Here is a 7764-nt window from a genome sequence, read left to right as displayed (position 1 = left end):
TATTTATTTAAAGGGAAACTGTTCCATTAATAATAATTCCTTTATTTATATAGCGCCAACAGATTCCACAGAGCTGCACAGAGCTTGTCATTAAGAAGAGTAATGTACATAGTGTCCTATCCGCAGGCAGCATGTTATAGAGCAGGAGGAGCTGCATAAATTGTACATAGTGTCCTATCTGCAGGCAGCATGTTACAGAGCAGGAGGAGCTGAGTAAATTTTACATTGGGGCTTATTTACTAAGGGTCCGAACGGCGCACTTTCTTTGGATTTCCCAAATATATTTCCGATTTGCGTCGAATTGCCCCAGGATTTTGGCGCACGCGATCGGATTGTGTCGCATCTTACAACCCGACAGATTCGGAAAAACAGCGGAAGTTAAAAAAGAAGTTGTGTCGAAAGATCAGCACTCACATGCACCGGGACGAAGAAGGTGAACTCCGGCGGATCTCAGCGCAGTAGTGACACCTGGTGGATATCGGGCGCACAGACCTTAGTGAATCCCGGCAGACCTGAATCAGCATCGGACAACGCGCCACGGGATCGCGACTGGACCGGGTAAGTAAATGTGCCCCATTGTGTCCTGTTCTCAGGCAGCATGTTATAGAGCAGGAAGAGCTGCCTAGATTGTACATAGTGGGGCTCATTTACTAAGGGTCCGAATCGCGCACTTTCCCGACGATTTCCAATTTGCGCCGAATTGCCTCGGGATTTTGGCGCACGCGACCGGATTTTGGTGCATCCGTGCTGGCTTTCATGCGACTTAAATCGGGGGGGGCCTGGCCGTCAAACAACCCGACGGATTCGGAAAAACAGCGGAAGTTAAAGGGGTTGACCGGGTTTTGAAAAAAAAAACTGTAGGTGGCCGGGAACGGCCTGCTTAAAACAATAAAGATATACTTACCTTCCGGTGCCCTCCGGGATCCAGCGCTGCTGTCACTCCGGTCCGGGCGCCATGTAAACAAACATGGCCGCCGGAGCAGCGCTGGACTCAAGCTGAATGCTTGAGGCCGGACCGGAGCGACAGCAGCGCTGGATACCGGAGGGCATCGGAAGGTAAGTACATCTTTATTGTTTTAAGCAGCCCGCTCCCGGCCACCTATAGTTTTTTTTCAAAACTCGGACAACCCCTTTAAAAAAGAATTTGTGTTGCAAGATCAGCACTTACATGCACCGGGACGAAGAAGGTGAACTCCGGCGGACCTCGGCACAGCAGCAACACCTGGTGGACACCGGACGCACGGACCTTAGTGAATCCCGGGAGACCTGAATCCTCGTCGGAGAATGCGCCGCTGGATTGCGACTGGACCGGGTAAGTAAATGTGCCCCAGTGTCTTGTCCTCAGGCCACATGTTGTAGAGCAGGAAGAGCTGAGTAGGTTGTGTATAGTGTCCAAACTACAGGCAGCATGTTGTAGAACAGTGGGAGCTGAAAATATCAGGAATTGTGTCTACTCTGTTTCCGTAACTTACATAGAGGTTAACAGTAGTTCCAGACACAACTCCTATTTACTTCTATGGATGTTTAATAGAGATGAGCGAGCACTAAAATGCTCGGGTACTCGTTATTCGAGACGAACTTTTCCCGATGCTCGAGTGCTCGTCTCGAATAACGAACCCCATTGAAGTCAATGGGAGACTTGAGCATTTTTCAAGGGGACCAAGGCTCTGCACAGGGAAGCTTGGCCAAACACCTGGGAACCTCAGAAAAGGATGGAAACACCACGGAAATGGACAGGAAACAGCAGGGGCAGCATGCATGGATGCCTCTGAGGCTGCATAATCGCACCATTATGCCAAAATTATGGGCAACAGCATGGCCATGACAGAGTGACAGAATTAAGCTAGATAGCATCTAAAACATCCAATAATTGACCCTGACACTATAGGGGACGGCATGCAGAGGCAGCGGCAGCAGCGGCAGGCTAGAGAGTGTCATGGCGACATACCCTAAATGGACTCAGGCTTCAAACCAATGGGTGTCAGAGAGGAACCAAAGGAGGTGAGCAAGAAGCGCTCAAATAATATCGGTACATGATAAAAGTTTGCCAGTATATTTTGTGGGTTACACAGCAGGGTGGCGACAAAGTTAACATGGAAGCCATGAAAACAACCCAAAATTCTGCCTGACACAGCTCGTTTGATAAGGGGACCATGTATGGAGGCAGTGAACTAGTAGTAGATTAAAGGTGCTGCAGTTAAAACTATGTTAGTTGGATCTTGGCATGGAGCTGGCGCTCCGCTGCCAGGCGAGCTTTCGCCAATCCAAGCCCCTGTCTCTAGGCTACTCCCCAAACAGCACTTCTAAGAACCTTTTGTATAAGATCAAGTGTAGTAGCGTTCTTATAAGTTTAGGATATGGCGGGTGAGGGGAATGTAAACAGATGCGCAAGAAGCGCTGAAATAATATCGGTAAATGATAAAAGTTTGCCAGTATTTTTTGTGGATTACACAGCAGGGTGGCGACAAAGTTAACAAGTTTGTTGTGGAAGCCATGAAAACAACCCAAAATTCTGCCTGACACAGCTCGTTTGATAAGGAGACCATGTATGCTTACAGTTCATGCCAGTAGCTGCACTGGCTGCCAGTCTCCTTTCGAATAGTTTAAAATAATAACCCTCATCCATAAAGCTCTGTATAATGCTGCACCCCCCTACCTCTCCTCTCTTATCTCAGTCTATCGCCCAACCCGTGCTCTTAGATCCGCCAGTGATCTTAGATTAACCTCTACCCTAGTGCGGACCTCCCACTCGCGTCTCCAAGACTTCTCTAGAGCTGCACCAATTCTATGGAATGCTCTGCCCTGGACTATCAGACTAATACCTAACCTCCAAAGTTTCAAACGTGCTCTTAAAACCCATTTCTTTAGGCAAGCCTATAACACTCATTAACTGCATGAAGTTTTAACTCTTCTACTAACCCGTCCTGTGTCGTCCTCCCATCTGTTATCCAGCAACCAACAGGCACCAGACTTCTCTACAGTCCCATTCACCCTGGACCTGGTATATAAGATGACGGCTGAGTGGTTCAAGCGACAGCAATTCCATTTATTATATTTTGTTCTATTCCCTAAGAAGAATGGCTTGACCATTAAATAATCTTTTACCTCTTGTTACCCCATCATCTTCATAAACCGTAAGCTCTGGCGAGCAGGGACCTCACTCCTGTTGTTCCATACAAATGTTGTGCTCTGTTACATTACATTTGTATTTGTTTCCTATGATTTGTAAAGCGCTACGGAATATGATGGCGCTATATAAATAAAGATTATTATTATTATTATGGAGGCAGTGAACTAGTAGTAGATTAAAGGTGCTGCAGTTAAAACTATGTTAGTTGGATCTTGGCATGGAGCTGGCGCTCCGCAGCCAGGCGAGCTTTCGCCAATCCAAGCCCCTGTCTCTAGGCTACTCCCCAAACAGCACTTCTAAGAACCTTTTGTATAAGATCAAGTGTAGTAGCGTTCTTATAAGTTTGGGATATGGCGGGTGAGGGGAATGTAAACAGATGCGCAAGAAGCGCTGAAATAATATTGGTAAATGATAAAAGTTTATTAGTATATTTTGTGGATAACACAGCTGGGTGGCGACAAAGTTAACAACTTTGATGTGGAATCCATGAAAACAACCCAAATTTCTGCCTGACACACCTCGTTTGATAAAGGGACGAGGTATGGAGGCAGCTATATGGACGACTTTTGGAGGTAGCAATGGAGACAACGTGTGGAGGCTGCTATGGAGACAATTTAATTTGGATAGTGCCTGTATGTGGCAGTCCCAAAAATTTTTCAAACCAGAGGAGCAGGTAGGTGGCCCTCCAGAAAAATAGAATAGATTGAGTGCCTGTATGTGGCAGTCCCAAAAAGTTTTCAAACCAGAGGAGCAGGTAGGTGGCCCTCCAGAAAAATAGAATAGATTGAGTGCCTGTATGTGGCAGTCCCAAAAAGTTTTCAAACCAGAGGAGCAGGTAGGTGGCCCTCCAGAAAAATTGAATCGATTGAGTGCCTGTATGTGGCAGTCCCAAAAAGTTTTCAAACCAGAGGAGCAGGTAGGTGGCCCTCCAGAAAAATTGAATAGATTGAGTGCCTGTATGTGGCACTCCCAAAAATTGTTTAAAACAGAGGACCGGGTCGGTGGCCCTCCAGAAAAATTAAATGCATAAAGTACTATAGCTAGAGCCAGTGGGCCCTGTCAAAAAATAGCCAGTTTTCTCTGCTTTACTGTACAAAGAGGAGGAGAAGGAGGAAAATGAGGAGGAGGAGGAGTGGATCAATTATTCAGGTTGAGCTTCCTTCACCTGGTGGAGATTGGAAATTATGAGAAATCCAGGCTTTATTCATCTTAATAAGCGTCAGCCTGTCAGCGCTGTCAGTCGACAGGCGTGTACGCTTATCGGTGATGATGCCACCAGCTGCACTGAAAACCCGCTCGGACAAGACGCTAGCGGCAGGGCAGGCAAGAACCTCCAAGGCGTACAGCGCCAGTTCGTGCCACATGTCCAGCTTTGAAACCCAGTAGTTGTAGGGAGCTGTGTGATCATTTAGGACGATGGTATGGTCAGCTACGTACTCCCTCACCATCTTTCTGTAAAGATCAGCCCTACTCTGACGAGACTGGGGACAGGTGACAGTGTCTTGCTGGGGTGACATAAAGCTGGCAAAAGCCTTGTAAAGCGTACCCTTGCCAGTGCTGGACAAGCTGCCTGCTCGCCTACTCTCCCTCGCTACTTGTCCCGCAGAACTACGCACTCTGCCGCTAGCGCTGTCAGAAGGGAAATACTGTTTCAGCTTGTGAACCAGGGCCTGCTGGTATTCATGCATTCTCACACTCCTTTCCTCTGCAGGGATGAGAGTGGAAAGATTTTGCTTGTACCGTGGGTCCAGGAGAGTGAACACCCAGTAATCGGTGCTGGAATAAATTCTTTGAACGCGAGGGTCACGGGATAGGCAGCCTAGCATGAAATCTGCCATATGCGCCAGAGTACCAACGCGTAAGAATTTACTCCCCTCACTGGCCTGACTGTCCATTTCCTCCTCCTCCAACTCCTCCAACTCCTCTTCTTCTGCCCATACACGCTGAACAGTGAAGGACTCAACAATGGTCCCCTCTTGTGTCTCGCCAACATTCTCCTCCTCTTCCTCCTCATCCTCCTCCACCTCCACCTCCTCCGATATGCGCTGAGAAACAGACCTAAGGGTGCTTTGGCTAACAACAAGGGAATCTTCTTCCCCCGTCTCTTGTGACGAGCGCAAAGCTTCCGACTTCATGCTGATCAGAGAGTTTTTCAACAGGCCAAGCAGCGGGATGGTGAGGCTGATGATGGCGGCATCGCCACTGACCATCTGTGTTGACTCCTCAAAGTTACTCAGCACCTGACAGATATCAGACATCCACGTCCACTCCTCATTGTAGACTTGAGGAAGCTGACTGACCTGACTACCAGTTCTGGTGGAAGTTGACATCTGGCAGTCTACAATGGCTCGGCGCTGCTGGTAAACTCTGGATAACATGGTCAGTGTTGAATTCCACCTCGTGGGCACGTCGCACAACAGTCGGTGAGCGGGCAGTTGGAGGCGGCGCTGCGCTGCCCTGAGAGTGGCAGCATCTGTGCTGGACTTCCTGAAATGCGCACAGATGCGGCGCACCTTCGTGAGCAAATCTGACAGATTGGGGTATGTCTTGAGGAAACGCTGAACTATCAGATTTAACACATGGGCCAGGCATGGCACATGTGTCAGTCTGCCGAGTTGCAGAGCCGCCACCAGGTTACGGCCGTTGTCACACACAACCATGCCTGGCTTCAGGTTCAGCGGTGCCAGCCACAGATCAGTCTGCGCCGTGATGCCCTGTAATAGCTCTTGGGCGGTGTGCCTTTTATCGCCTAGGCTCAGCAGTTTGAGCACCGCCTGCTGTCGCTTAGCAACGGCACTGCTACTGTGCCTAGAGCTACCGACTGATGGCGCCGTGCCCACGGATGGTAGTTTGGAGGAGGAGGTGGAGGAGGGGTGGGAGGAGGAGGAGGCATAGTAGGCCTGAAACACCTGGACCGAGGTAGGCCCCGCAATCCTCGGCGTCGGCAGTATATGACCAGCCCCAGGGTCAGACTCGGTCCCAGCCTCCACCAAGTTAACCCAATGTGCCGTCAGCGATATATAGTGGCCCTGCCCGGCAGCACTCATCCACGTGTCCGTGGTCAGGTGGACCTTGTCAGAAACGGCGTTGGTCAGGGCACGGGTGATGTTGTCTGACACGTGCTGGTGCAGGGCTGGGACGGCACATCGGGAAAAGTAGTGGCGGCTGGGGACCGAATACCGAGGGGCGGCCGCCGCCATGAGGTTGCGAAAGGCCTCGGTCTCTACTAGCCTATAGGGCAGCATCTCCAGGCTAAGCAATCTGGAGATGTGCACATTAAGGGCTTGGGCGTGCGGGTGGGTTGCACTATATTTGCGTTTCCGCTCCAGCGTCTGGGGTATGGAGAGCTGAACGCTGGTGGATGCTGTGGAGGATCGTGGAGGCGACGATGGGGTTTTTGTGGCAGGGTCCTGGGCAGGGGGCTGACTATCAGCTGACACAGGGGAAGGAGCAGTGGTGTGCACGGCCGGAGGTGAACGGGCTTGTTGCCACTGAGTGGGGTGTTTAGCATTCATATGCCTGCGCATACTGGTGGTAGTTAAGCTAGTAGTGGTGGAACCCCTGCTGAGCCTGGTTTGGCAAATGTTGCACACCACAGTCCGTCGGTCATCCGGTGTTTCCTTAAAGAACCTCCAGACTTCTGAAGATCTAGCCCTCGCCGCAAGAGCCCTCGCCACGGGAGCTTCACTAGTTGACACATTTGGCGCTGATGCACCAGCTCTGGCCCTGCCTCTCCGTCTGGCCCCACCACTGCCTCTTCCAACCTGTTCTGGTCGAGGACTCTCCTCCGTCTCAGAAGCACTGTGTTCACCCGGCCTCTCAACCCAGCTTGGGTCTGTCACCTCATCATCCTCCGATCCCTCAGTCTGCTCCCCCCTCGGACTTACTGCCCTGACAACAACTTCCCCACTGTCTGACAACCGTGTCTCCTCATCGTCGGACACCTCTTTACACACTTCCACTACGTCAAGAAGGTCATCATCACCCACAGACTGGTGGAAAACCTGGGCATCGGAAAATTGCTCAGCAGCAACCGGACAAGTGGTTTGTGACTGTGGGAAGGGTCCAGAAAACAGTTCCTCAGAGTATGCCGGTTCAAATGCCAAATTTTCCTGGGAGGGGGCAGACTGGGGGGGAGGAGGCTGAGGTGCAGGAGCTGGAGGAGTGGCGATTTCGGTGACATGGGTGGACTGCGTGGAAGACTGACTGGTGGACAAATTGCTCGAAGCATTGTCAGCAATCCACGACATCACCTGTTCGCACTGTTCTGGCCTCAACAGTGCTCTACCACGAGTCCCAGTAACTTCAGACATGAACCTAGGGAGTGTAGCTCTGCGGCGTTCCCCTGCTCCCTCATAAGCAGGTGGTGTCTCACCCCGGCCAGGACCACGGCCTCTGACCCCTGCAGTAGTTGGACGCCCACGTCCCCGCCCTCGTCCTCTACCCCTAGCCCTCGGGTTAAACATTTTTAAAATGAGAGTTATAGCTTTAATTTTTTTTTAACTATTTTTTGTGTTTTTTTTTTTTTTTTTGTGTTTTTGAGTTTTTAAAACCAAACAATGCTATCCTATAGCTATGGCTATTTTCTAGCCAAGTATGAAAGCACACTACTATGCCAGATGAGATGACACTGA

The sequence above is a fragment of the Engystomops pustulosus genome, chromosome 10, assembly GCF_040894005.1.
Source record: "Engystomops pustulosus chromosome 10, aEngPut4.maternal, whole genome shotgun sequence".
Taxonomy (NCBI): domain Eukaryota; kingdom Metazoa; phylum Chordata; class Amphibia; order Anura; family Leptodactylidae; genus Engystomops; species Engystomops pustulosus.
The sequence above is the reverse complement of the archived record's forward strand: the minus strand, read 5'-3'. Positions refer to the sequence as shown.